Here is a 13,835-nt window from a genome sequence, read left to right on the forward strand (position 1 = left end):
CTCACTTTCGCAACAACAGCAATTTTAGGGCTGGCGTGTAAACGAAAGCGACGACTCGAAACAGAGGAACAGAAGGCCAGAGCTGTAGCAGTATATGCATTTTTTTTTTCCTAGTCCACTGAGACCAGAAGTCGGTCGTGAGAAAGGGTCTTTTCTGAGGATGAGGGGCCGTCTAGGAAGGCGGGAGTCCGAATGACACTCGGACTGCAGCGCACTGTCACAGGAAGTATCGAGTCGGCTGATTTCGCGGAAGCGAAGGTTGCGGCCTTCCCCGCCGGCCTCGCAACAGCGGCAGCGGCGGTCACGTGACGGCGGAGCTGCGGCGCCGCGTAGTTCTGGAACAGTTGCTATAGAGGCGCGGCAGCGTGCAGACCTGGAGCGAGGGTTGCGGCTTCCCATCTGGAATCCAGGGCAGGCGGGCGTGGCACGGCAGGTAGGAGGGTTTAACCAGCCAGCACTGCTACCACTGAACGCGCTCCAGTCTGGTGAGGTGAAACGTCTGATGAAATACGGGGGCCTGGCAGCGGAGGGGCGCCAACTGTCAGACCGTCTCGTTGCGTCCTAACTTCTCTGTGTAATTTATCTATACGGTGATTTTTTTCCACCGTCAGCAAACTCTAGGGATTGATCGATGAGAGGATACGGAACAAAAAAGGTCTAATGAACTTACACTACTGGCGATTAAAATTGCTACACCACGAAGATGACGTGCTACAGACGCGAAATTTAACCGACAGGAAGAAGATGCTGTGATATGCAAACGATTAGCTTTTCGGAGCATTCAGAGCGACACCTACAACGTGCTGACATGAGGAAAGTTTCCAACCGATTTCTCATACACAAACAGCAGTTGACCGGCGTTGCCTGGTGAAACGTTGTAGTGATGCCCCGTGTAAGGAGGAGAAATGCGTACCATCACGTTCCCGACTTTGATAAAGGTCGTATTGTAACCTATCGTGGTTGTGGTTTATCGTACCGCATCATTGCTGCTCGCGTTGCTCGAGATACAATGACTGTTAGCAGAATATGGAATGGGTGGGTTCAGGAAGGTAATACGGAATGGCATGCTGGATCCGAACGGCCTCGTACCACTAGCAGTACAGATGACAGGAATCTTATCTGCACGGCTGTAACGGATCGTGCAGCCAGGTCTCGATCACTGACTCAACAGATGGGGACGTTTGCAAGACAACAACCATCGGTACGAACAGTTCGACGATATTTGCAGCAACACGGACTATCAGCTCGGAGACCGTGGCTGCAGTTACTCTTGACGCTGCATCACAGACAAGAGCGCCTGCGATGGTGTACTCGGTGACGAACCTGGGTGCACAAATGGCAAGACGTAATTTTTTCGGATGAATCCAGGTTCTATTTACAGCATCATGATGGTCGCATCCCTGTTTGGCGTCATCACGGTGAACGCATATTGTAAGCGTGTATTCGTCATCGCCATACTGCCGTATCATCCGGCGTGATTGCATGGGGTGCCATAGGTTACACATCTCGGCCACCTCTTTTTTGCATTGAAGGCACTTTGAACAGTGGCCGTTACATTTCAGATGTGTTACAACCCGTGGCTCTACCCCTCATTCGATCCCTGCGAAACCCTGTATTTCAGCAGGATAATGCACGACCGCATGTTGCAGGTCCTGTATGGGCCTTTCGGATACGGAAGATGTTCGACTGCTGCGCTGGTCAGCACAGTCTCCAGATCTCTCACCATCTGAAAACGTCTTTTCAATGGTGGCCGAGCAACTGGCTCGTCGCAATATGGCAGTCACTACTCTTGATGAACTGTGGTATCGCGTTGAAGCTGCTTGGGCAGCTGTACCCGTAAACGCCATCCAAGCGCTGTTTGACTCAATGCCCAGGCGTATCAAGGCCGTTATTACAGCCAGAGGTGGTTGTTATGGGTACTGATTTCTCAGGATCTGTTGTTGTTGTTGTGGTCTTCGGTCCTGAGACTGGTTTGATGCAGCTCTCCATGCTACTCTATCCTGTGCAAGCTTCTTCATCTCCCAGTACCTACTGCAACCTACATCCTTCTGAATCTGCTTAGTGTATTCATCTCTTGGTCTCCCCCTACGATTTTTACCCTCCACGCTGCCCTCCAATACTAAATTGGTGATCCCTTGATGCCTCAGAACATCTCCTACCAACCGATCCCTTCTTCTAGTCAAGTTGTGCCACGAACTCGTCTTCTCCCCAATCCTATTTAATACTTCCTCATTAGTTACGTGATCTACCCATCTAATCTTCAGCATTCTTCTGTAGCACCACATTTCGAAAGCTTCTATTCTCTTCTTGTCCAAACTATTTACCGTCCAAGTGTCTCATTTCCTAATCTAATTCCCTCAGCATCACCCGACTTAATTCGACTACATTCCATTATCCTTGTTTTGCTTTTGTTGATGTTCATCATATATCCTCCTTTCAAGATACTGTCCATTCCATTCAACTGTTCTTCCAAGTCCTTTGCTGTCTCTGACAGAATTACAATGTCATCGGCGAACCTCAACGTTTTTATTTCTTCTCCATGGGTTTTAATACCTACTCCGAATTTTTCTTTTGTCTCCTTTACAGCTTGCTCAATATACAGATTGAATTATATCGGGGAGAGGCTACAATCCTGTCTTACTCTCTTCCCAACCACTGCTTCCCTTTCATGTCCCTCGACTCTTATAACTGCCATCTGGTTTCTGTACAAATTGTAAATAGGCTTTCGCTCCCTGTATTTTACCCCTGCCACCTTTAGAATTTGAAAGAGAGTATTCCAGTCAACATTGTCAAAATCTTTCTCTAAGTCTACAAATGCCAGAAACGTAGGTTTGTCTTTCCTTAATCTTTCTTCTAAGATAAGTCGTAAGGTCAGTATTGCCTCACGTGTTCCAGTATGTCTACGGAATCCAAACTGATCATCCCGAGATCGACTTCTACTAGTTTTTCCATTTGTCTGTAGAGAATTCGTGTTAGTATTTTGCAACTGTGGCTTATTATACTGATTGTTCTGTAATTTTCACATCTGTCAACACCTGCTTTCTTTGGGATTGGAATTATTATATTCTTCTTGAAGTCTGAGGGTATTTCGCCTGTTTCATACATCTTGCTCACCAGATGGTAGAGTTTTGTCAGGACTGGCTCTCCGAAGGCCGTCAGTAGTTCCAATGGAAAGTTGTCTACTCCGGGGGCCTTGTTTCGACTTAGGTCTTTCAGTGCTCTGTCAAACTCTTCACGCAGCAGTATCGTATCTCCCATTTCATCTTCATCTACATCCTCTTCCATTTCCATATTATTGTCCTCAAGTACATCGCCCATCCCTATCTTTCTATGTATTCACAGCACATTACACTTGTCTACATTGATATTCAATTGCCATTCCCTGCACCATAAATCAATTCGCTGCAGATCCTCCTACATTTCAGTACAATTTTCCATTGTTACAACCTCTCGATACACCACAGCATCATCTGCGAAAAGCCTCAGTGAACTTCCGATGTCATCCACAAGGTCATTTATGTACATTGTGAATAGCAAAGGTCCTACGACACTCCCCTGCGGCACACCTGAAATCACTCTTACTTCGGAAGACTTCTCTCCATTGAGAATAACATGCTGCGTTCTGTTACCTAGGAACTCTTCTATCCAATCACACAATTGGTCTGATAGTCCATATGCTCTTACTTTGTTCAAGACCATTGTATTTGTACAGCAAACACGGACGGAAGGGCTTCAACCTGGCGATACACACACTATTTTGTCAGTAATCATGATATAGCGTCATTATTTCTTTAAATACTGTCAATGTTTAATGTTCCGTCTTTTGAACGACAGCGATTTGTTTCGTTGCTATGGACTACACAATTGCCTCGCTTGTCCCAATAATACCAGCAGCTTCTGAAAGTGATTTGCTCTCTTCACCTTGGGAGACAACTATTTGCCTTTCCTCTGTAGTTGCTTCCTTCTCTTTGCGTCGCAATTTGCTGTTGCACACAAGGCGCAGCTTCTAGAGAGCAGCTACGAAGGCTGGTTGTCGCGCGTTCTGCGAAGAGAGAGAGAGAGAGAGAGAGAGAGAGAAAGAGAGAGAGAGAGAGAGAGAGAAAGAGGGAGGGAGGGAGAGAGAGGGGGGGGGAAGGAGACGTTACTTCGTCAGATCAGGCACTGAGACACGTGACGGCGCGTTACATACACAGTGGCGTTTAAGAACTGCAGTGTTAGTACTGATAATCCTTGCGCGCACACACACTACCTTTCACATAGAATTACAACATTCCCAATCGTATAAAATATCGAGATAAATAATTTTTTCTTCATTAACTTCTATGTGGTTGAAGACGACGCAGTGAAAGTAAAACACCTGTAAAGAAAAACATAAACAACCAGGAAAAACGCTGCATGTGATAACAAGGTATATGTGCAAAACTTTGTGCTGTTTTCAGGTTTGTAAAAACTTTCTTAAAAACTCTACTTCATATACAGGGTGTTACAACAAGGTACGGCCAAACTTTCAGGAAACATTCCTCACACAGAAAGAAAGAAAATATGTTATGTGGACATGTGTCCGGAAACGCTTACTTTCCATGTTAGAGCTCATTTTATTACTTCTCTTCAAATCACATTAATCGTGGAATTGAAACACACAGCAACAGAACGCACCAGAGTGACTTCAAACACTTTGTTACAGGAAATGTTCAAAATGTCCTCCGTTAGCGAGGATACGTGCATCCACCCTCCATCGCACGGAATCCCTGATGCGCTGATGCGGCCCTGGAGAATGGCGTATTGTATCACAGCCGTCCACAATACCGGGGTTGCGTAGACGAGAGCATTACGTGGGATGAGGTTCCAGGACAACGATGACGTGAGAATGTTTTTGGGAAATTGGTTCAAACATCAAGATAAAGAGTTCTTTGCAGGCGGAATAGAAAAGCTTGAAGCCTGTGCATTAATGTTCAAGGGGATTATGATGAAAAGCAGAAAAAAGTATTGTTTTGTAAATATATACGCTTTTATCTCCAGACCAATTTGTCTCTTTCTTTATTGAATGACCCTCGTATCTGTCTGGTAAAAGAATCTTACACTCGCCATCGAGCTCTAGAGATGTTAGAGATGTTTTATATCCGCATCTTGTATTTACGCTGCTGGCGTTTATACTTTTGTATGGACGTCCTTCTTCTAACTCGTTAAGCCTTTTATGACACACTGGCGCGTTCACGTTATTGAGGTTCGTCTTCAACTGATTTCGTTACACTTTTACTATATATATACAGGGTGTTACAAAAAGGTGCGGCCAAACTTTCAGGAAACATTCCTCACACACAAAGAAAGAAAAATGTTATGTGGACATGTGTCCGGAAACGCTTACTTTCCATGTTAGAGCTCATTTTATTACTTCTCTTCAAATCACATTAATCATGGAATGGAAACACACACCAACAGAACGTACCAGCGTGACTTCAAACACGAAGAGTCTCTACATTTGGTACCGGGGTTGCGTAGATGAGAGCTTTCAAATGTCACCACAAATGAAAGTCGAGAGGGTTGAGGTCAGGAGAGCGTGGAGGCCACGGAATTGGTCCGCCTCTACCAATCCGTCGGTCACCGAATCTGTTGTTGAGAAGCGTACGAACACTTCGACTGAAATGTGCAGGAGCTCCATCGTGCACGACCACATGTTGTGTCGTACTTGTAAAGGCACGTGTTCTAGCAGCACAGGTAGAGTAGCCCGTATGAAATCGTGATAACATGCTCTATTGAGCGTAGGTGGAAGAACATGGGGCCCAATCGAGACATCACCGACAATGCCTGCCCAAACGTTCACAGAAAATCTGTGTCGGTGACGTGATTGCACAATTGTGTGCGGATTCTCGTCAGCCCACACATGTTGATTGTGAAAATTTACAATTTGAATCGAGGAAGTACAGTACGTACTGACGAAACTAAAATGAGCTCTAAGATGGAAATTAAGCGTTTCCGGACACATGTCCACATAACATCTTTTCTTTATTTGTGTGTGAGGAATGTTTCCTGAAAGTTTGGCCGTACCTTTTTGTAACACCCTGTATATAACCTATTAATGTGTGTGTCGTTGAATTGAATGAGAATGTGGGATTTTATTATTTTATTTTATCTAATTTATATTGTATTTTTATTTTTAATTTGATTTTGGTTTCACTGCAAAGATATGCGAAGGCACAGGTCGTTCTTAGATTTCACTGACACAAAAATTCGTGGGATCCTGTATAACTATTGAAGTTACTTAGGCGAGACCGTTCTCAAAAACAGTTAATCATTATAGGCAATAAACACACACACACAAAGGAATTTCACTATTTTCAATACGTAAGGACTTACGTGTGATTTAATTTCGCCTTAGCGCAGGCCAGGTCTGTATCCTATTGCACGTAACATAAATCGTCTGAATATATCACTAAGTACTTTGAAAATACCAGTTTGCTATAAATCATAAATGAAATAATATAGCCGATCTTCAGCTTCGCGTGTGGAAAGAACGATATAATAATTACGATAATTTTAAATTGTCGCTTAATGGCTGCCAATTGTCGCCGTCCAGCGACGTTCAGCTTGCTGCCGGCGCGGCGTCTGAAATTCTTTTAAAAAGATCGAAAAAGCAAACGGGGTATGTTGGGCAGGTTACGGTTAAAATTAACAACAGCAATACTTTTGACTTATATTGGAGCTCACTGCTCAAATAATAAAACATGTACACACCTTATTATGTAGACTGCGCACAATGGCGTCTTATCAGAACAAGACAGTCTGGCTCTTTTTGTTTCACGCCGATGCCAAAAAGGACAAAGATAATAGTAATACTTACATTACAGATAATAGTTTTTCTTTATAATCGCATTATTCCTTGACTTTCAGTTTCTTTTACATGTGACAAATATAATTGCTTAATATCGTGGAAAAATGTTAAATAATTTATATTTCTCATAACCTGGACGATGGGACATCAACCTTCGTGGTTCGACCACGGTGTTAATAAACTCCTAGGAAGGAAAAGAGAGCTTCGCAGCAAATTTAAACGTCGTCGAGGCCTCGGAGAGAGACGAGAACTGAACGAAGCCTAAACTGGCGGATGGAGGGCCGTGTGTGAACCGTTCGACGAATTCGAAAGTTTTGTAGTTCTTGCAGTGAAACTGTCGTCAACGCTTCTCGCCTCGCACTTTTCAGCTCACACACGGCCTCAAATTCCGTTCCATTGCGATAAACACCCTTGTAAGTACTTCCCAAAAGTCTTCCACGGGATTCAAATCCAGGCTAGGTGCAGGCCAGGGCAAACCATCGTTATCTTTTTCTTAAAACCAACTTTTTGTCGTGCAGAAACACACACAGACGCTTTGTTTTGTTGAAATGTTAGGCTTTGGTCCCCTAGCCCCTTACACAGTCTAATCCATTCCGTCTCTAGCAAGCTGTGCGGGATATCCGCGCGGTCCGAGGCGCCTTGCCACGGATCGCGCGGCTCTCCCCCCCCCCCCCCCTCCCGCCCCCTCAGATGATCCAGTCGTCCCTCGGGCATTCGTGTGTTATCCTTAGCGTTAGTTTAAGTTAGGTTAAGTAGTGTGTAAGCCTAGGGACCGATGACCTCAGCAGTTTGGTCCCGTAGGAACTTGGCACAACAATGTCTCTAGCATCCTAATGTACATAGTAGAGCTCTTCGTAGTGTCGATCCACGCAATGTGTGAATTACCTTCAATGCAGAAGGCTCGCAAATCTTCCACCGCGAACATTTCCACTCTTTTCTTACATGCTGCTCTCCTCTTATATCACTGTCCATATCTTGCGCGAATCTAACGATGTTATAAATCTCTGCCCTTGAACTAATCAACTTCTTGGCGGTAGGTGGTTAGGGAGTCCCATTTCCTCCCACGAACCTATTTCTGCTTTTTCATCGCGTGATAACTGTTTTACGCGTGGCTCTGTCATATGCACTGTATGCAACTGTTCCGACCAGCAATGTTTATTTTCGTACTGTTTTCCACTGTTATAGATGTAGATGCAGGCTACCGCTTTGTCACAGACACTGCAGTAAGTATCCTCGCTGCAAGCCTGCTAGCTGTGACGAACTACACTACTGGCCAATAAAGCTGCTACACCAAGAAGAAATGCCGATGATAGCCGGGTATTCATTGGACTAATATATTATACTAAAACTGACATGTGATTACATTTTCACGCAATTTCGGTGCATAGATCCTGAGAAATTACTACCCAGAACAACCACCTCTGGCCGTAATAACGGCCTCGATACGCCTGAGCAATCAGTCAAACAGAGCTCGGATGGCGTGTACAGGTACAGCTGCCCATGCATGTACAACACGATACCACAGTTCATGAACAGTAGTGACTGGTGTATTGTGACGGGCCAGTTGCTCGACCACCATTGACAAGACGTTTTCAATTGGTGAGAGATCTGGAGAATGTGCTGGCCAGGGCAGCAATCGAACATTTTCTGTATCCAGAAAGGCCCGTGCAGGACCTACACACGCTGTCGTGCATTAACGTGCTGAAATGTAGGGTTTCGCAGGGATCGAATGAAGGGTAGAGCCACGGGTCGTAAGACATATGAAATGTAACGTCCACTGTTCAAAGTGCCGTCAATGCGAACAAGAGGTGACCGAGACGTGTAACCAATGGCATCCCATACCATCACGCCAGGTGATAAGCCAGTATGGCGATGACGAATACACGCTTCCAATGTGCCTTCACCGCTATGTCGCCAAACACGGATGCGACCATCGTGATGCTGTAAACAGAACCTGGATACATCCGAAAAAAATGACGTTTTGCCATTCGTGCACCCAGGTTCGTCGCTGAGTACACGATCGCAGGCGCTCCTGTCTGTGATGCAGCGTCAAGGGTAACCGCAGCCACGGTCTCCGAGCTGATAGTCCGTGCTGCTGCAAACGTCGTCGAACTGTTCGTGCAGATGGTTGTTGTCTTGCAAACGTCCCCATCTGTGGACTCAGGGATCGAGGCGTGGCTGCACGATCCGTTACAGCCGTGCTGATAAGATGCCTGTCATCTCGACTGCTAGTGATACGAGACCGTTGGGGTCCAGCACGGCGTTCCGTATTACCCTCCTGAACCCGCCGATTCCATATTCTGCTAACAGTCATTGGATCTCGACCGACGCGAGCAGCAATGTCGCGTACCGATAAACCGCAATCGCGATAGGCTCCAATCTGACCTTTATCAAAGTCGGAAACACGATGGTACGCATTTCTCCTCCTTACACGAGGCATCACAACAACGTTTCACCATGCAACGCCGGTCAACTGTGTATGAGAAATCGGTTGGAAACATTCCTCAATTGAGCACGTTGTAGGTGTGGCCACCGGCGCCAACCTTGTGTGAACGCTCTGAAAAGCTGATCATTTGCATATCACAGTATCTTCTTCCTGTCACTTAAATTCCGCGTCTGTAGCACGTCATCTACGTGGTGTAGCAATTTCAATGGCCAGTAGTGTATAAATAAGTTGAATGAGTCAGCTTCTGCCACGCACCAATTTTTGCTTTTTCATCGCGTGATGACAGTTCTCCACGTGGCTGTGTATAAGCGTGGTTTACGTACACAACGCGCACTGCCGCTAATGATGTCTGCTTCCCTTCTGCCCTACGAGTTTCACCCTGTATTCTGTACTGCTGACGTCAAATGCGATTCTGCTTGGCTGCATTTATCATTATATTGAATATCACACTATCGGATATACACTACATGGAACTATTCCGACCGACAATGTTAATTTTCGTACTGTTTTCCACTATTATACACGTAGCTGTAGGCTAGCTCTCTGTGGCAGTCTCTGCAGTAAATAGCCTCGCTGCAAGCCTGCTAGTTGTGTGGTAATATAAGAGCAGTTTGCGTGCAGGAAGCGGGCGTCGTGCAGTGGGAGATAATGCGTGACTGCAGAGCGAGGTCAGCACACGCCGCGGAGCTGACGTCATGGGTGGAGGGAGGGAGGGAGGGAGGTGACATCGACAGCAGCGCGTATTGACGCATTTGCGGAGCGCAGGATGGCCTCGGTGAGTCAAGTACCCTCCGCCACGCACCGTGCAACGGTCCGATCGTGAGCAGCGGAGATCTAGCTGGTTCTTTATTTATGTCTGCAATACTCTCCGTCACAATATTCGTTCTGCGGTACTACGTTTTAGGTCTGATTTCTATCCTTTATGACCAAGGTCAAGTATAACGAATTACGATTGTATAGATGGGAGTATACAATTATATTTATAACAGCACACTGCCATACATTTCACATCGTTTGAAAGAGGTGTTTCACACTCGTGCGGAAAGTATTGCAGCGTAAGAAATAAGCTTTCACACCACATAAATTTTTTGTCTACAAGAACTATTGGGATAATCTGACATTAAAAACTGTACGTATTTTCTTTCCGGTAATTTTAGTAAAATCTGTTTGACTACTGGAAACCTGCATCCTCTTCCTGTTATACACTTCCTTATCACGTCTCTCTCGCTATTACGTTTGCGACATATCCGTAAATACCCACCTGGTTGTGCAGTAAGTACATTTTTCATGTACAAGAGTGCTTCCTATACCTTTGACAAATGATAAACACTGAAGAGCCAAACAAACTGGTACACCTTTTTGGGACGACGTACAGTAAAAAAAAAAAATAGCAAATAGATATTGCTATACATTATGGTGACAGAACTCAATGGTTTCAAATGGTTCAAATGGCTCTGAGCACTATGGAACTTAACATCTATGGTCATCAGTCCCCTAGAACTTAGAACTACTTAAACCTAACTAACCTAAGGACATCGCACAACACCCAGTTATCACGAGGCAGAGAAAATCCCTGACCCCGCCGGGAATCGAACCCGGGAACCCGGGCGCGGGAAGAGAGAACGCTACCGCACGACCACGAGCTGCGGACCTCAATTTCAATATTGTTCTTTTGTTGTTCAACCGAGGTACAGAGGGTGGGCAAAAGACAAAAGACATACATAAACACCGCAAGAATGAAAGGAATGTTTGAAGATCACTGAAGAGCCAAAGAAACTGGTACAGCTGGCTAATATCGTATACGGCCCCCACGAGCACGCAGAAGTGAAGCAGCACACCGTGGCAAGGACTCGATTAATGTCTGGAGTAGTGCTGGAGGGACTTGGCACCGTGAATACTGCAGGGCTCTCCATAAATCCCTAACAGTACGAGGGGGTGGAGATCTCTTCGGAAGAGCACGTTGCAGGGATTCCCAGATATGCTCAATAATGTTCGTGTCTAGGGAGTTTGGTCGTCGGCGGAAGTGTTTAAACTCATAAGAGTGTTCCTGGAGCCTCTCTGTAGCAGTTTTGGGTGCGTGGGGTGTCGCGTTGTCCTGCTGGAATTGCCCGAGTTCTTCGGAATGCACAATCGACATGAGTGGATGCAGGTGATCAGACACGGTGCTTACGTACGTGTCACCTGTCAGAGTCGAATCTAGACGTATCAGGAGTCGCATATCACTGCAACTGCACACGCTTCACACCATTGCCGCGCGGGATTAGCCGAGCGGTCTGTGGCGCTGCAGTCATGGACTGTGCGGCTAGTCCTGGGGGAGGTCCGAGTCCTCTCTCGGGCATGGGTGTGTGTGTTTGTCCTTAGGATAATTTAGGTTAAGTAGTATGTAAGCTTAGGGACTGATGACCTTAGCAGTTAAGTCCCATAAGATTTCACACACATTTGAACATTCCACACCATTATAGAGCCTCCACCAACTTGGACAGTCCCCTGCTGGTATGCAGGGTCCATCGATTCAGCGAAACTCGTCCGTGTTTCCAGTCATCAAAAGTCCAACGTCGGGCCCAACCGAGGCGTAAAGCCTTGTATCGTGAAGTCACCAAGGATATATGAGTTCGCCTCCGGCTCCATTTCGTCAAATGGTTCGCACGTTGACACTTGTTGACGGCCCAGCATTGAAACTGCAGCAGTTTGCGGAAGGGTTTCGCTTCTGTCACGCTGAACGATTCTCTTCAATCGTCGTTGCTCCCTTCTTACAGGATCTTTGTCCGGCCGCAGCGATGTCGGAGAATTGATGTTTTACCGCACTGCTGCTATTCACCGTACAGTCCTGAAGTGGTCGTACGGGAAAGGGCAGTAGTAAGGGCGGCGGCTCTGGACAAACCCTCAACTTTCCGGCCAAAAGATGACGATCACCTTTTTGCAAAATTTCGGCGGTGACTTTTTTGGCGATAACTGACCGCTGTTTTAGCAGAATATTGACACCTTTTTCGCTGCCACTTTTTTCTGAAGCGACTTCTTCGTCATCACTTTTTTTCGGAGGCGGCTTTTCGTCCAAAAGATAGCAGCCACTTTTTCGCCGGAGCATTTTATCGCAAGCGACTTTTTCGGTAAAAACCGGCAATCTCTTTTTCGCGGATACTTTTTTTGGGAAGGGACTTTCTCGTTAAAAACCGGCAACCACTTTTTCGCGGCCGCTTTATTTGGGAAGCGACTTTTCGTCCAAAAGATAGCAGCTACTTTTTCGCTTCCAGTTTTTTCGGAAGCGACTTTTTGACGGTTTCTCGCGGCTACTTTTTTGCATAATTTCAGCGGTTACTTTTAGCAAAAATGTTGACGCCTTTCTCGCGGCCAATTTTCCAGCAACGACTGTTTGGCAGCCACTTTTTTTCGACCAATTTTTTGCAGCCGCTGTTTCGATGCGACTTATACCCGCGGCCGGTCAGCAGAAGCCGCAGCAACCACTTTATGGCGACCACAAGTCTGAAATTTTATAAGCCTTGACTTATAAAATTATCCTTAGCAGTTCTTATATTTCACCTTCATTATTTCCTCGTTGATAAATGCCGTATTAATTATTTCTATGCCGGCCGGGGTGGCCGAGCGGTTCTAGGCGCTACAGTCTGGAACCGCGCGTCCGCTACGGTCGCAGGTTCGAATCCTGCCTCTGGCATAGATGTGTGTGATGTCCGTAGGTTAGTTAGGTTTAAGTAGTTCTAGGGGACTGATGACCTTATAAGTTAAGTCCCATAGTGCTCGGAGCCATTTGAACCATTTTTTAATTATTTCTATATTGTCATCGAGTATGAGCTCGTACCAACGAGCAGGATCATCGATGAATTCTGTAAGCACTGTTTCCATTAGTATGTGTCAAAGTTTTTCTTTAATATCCCCATGGAAGTCCATCAATTATGCCGACTTTTTCCTCTAGAAGCATGCACTTATCGTAGTTAAATTTAAACTCTTTTGCTATAAATTTATTCAGCAGGTTTTTCGTCTTCTTATCTCTCGTAATCATGTTGTTACTTATGATAATCTTATCTTCAGAAATCTGTATTAATTCTGTCATCGTTTTCATGTCGAGTTTTACGGAATTTTCTCAGTTCAGAGTATAGCGTTTAATTTTGATAGCGTTTGCCTTTATATGTTTGTTCAGCATAGCTTTTTGGCCGAGTGCTTATCCATTCAATGGCAAAATCGTCTTTGCCAAATTCAGCTGTCCATTCGCCAAGCATGCAAGCTGCTTGCACAGTGTTTTTGCCATCATCAATATAAACAACAGAGTCTTTTTCGTAGTATACAATGTTATCACAATGTTAGCATATCATACAGCCTCATCCTAGCGTTAGAAGTGGTGAAGGCGGCAACGAATACGTTAGTACTATGTTCCACATACTAATCGTTGTAACGGTATGTAACTTCAGTGACTTCCTCATTGATGAATATTACGTTACTAACATCTATCGCATCATCGAGTAAAAGTTCATACCAACGACTAGCATTATCTATAAATTCCGTTTGTGTCATATTCAGTCTTCGTCCAAATTTTCTCCAAAGAGAGTT

General features: G+C 45.3%; 1 protein-coding gene across 1 annotated transcript in view; it reads left to right on the forward strand.

Moving 5' to 3' along the window:
* Positions 1-346: 346 nt before the first annotated feature.
* The window catches only part of LOC126159828 (serine/threonine-protein phosphatase 6 regulatory ankyrin repeat subunit B-like), a 46,910-nt gene continuing 33,421 nt past the window's right edge, over positions 347-13,835 (forward strand). Inside the window, exon 1 of the mRNA XM_049916638.1 lies at positions 347-433. The gene's annotated coding sequence lies outside the window, so the exon portion shown is untranslated. The remainder of the gene's footprint in view (positions 434-13,835) is intronic.

The sequence above is a fragment of the Schistocerca cancellata genome, unplaced genomic scaffold, assembly GCF_023864275.1.
Source record: "Schistocerca cancellata isolate TAMUIC-IGC-003103 unplaced genomic scaffold, iqSchCanc2.1 HiC_scaffold_1148, whole genome shotgun sequence".
Taxonomy (NCBI): domain Eukaryota; kingdom Metazoa; phylum Arthropoda; class Insecta; order Orthoptera; family Acrididae; genus Schistocerca; species Schistocerca cancellata.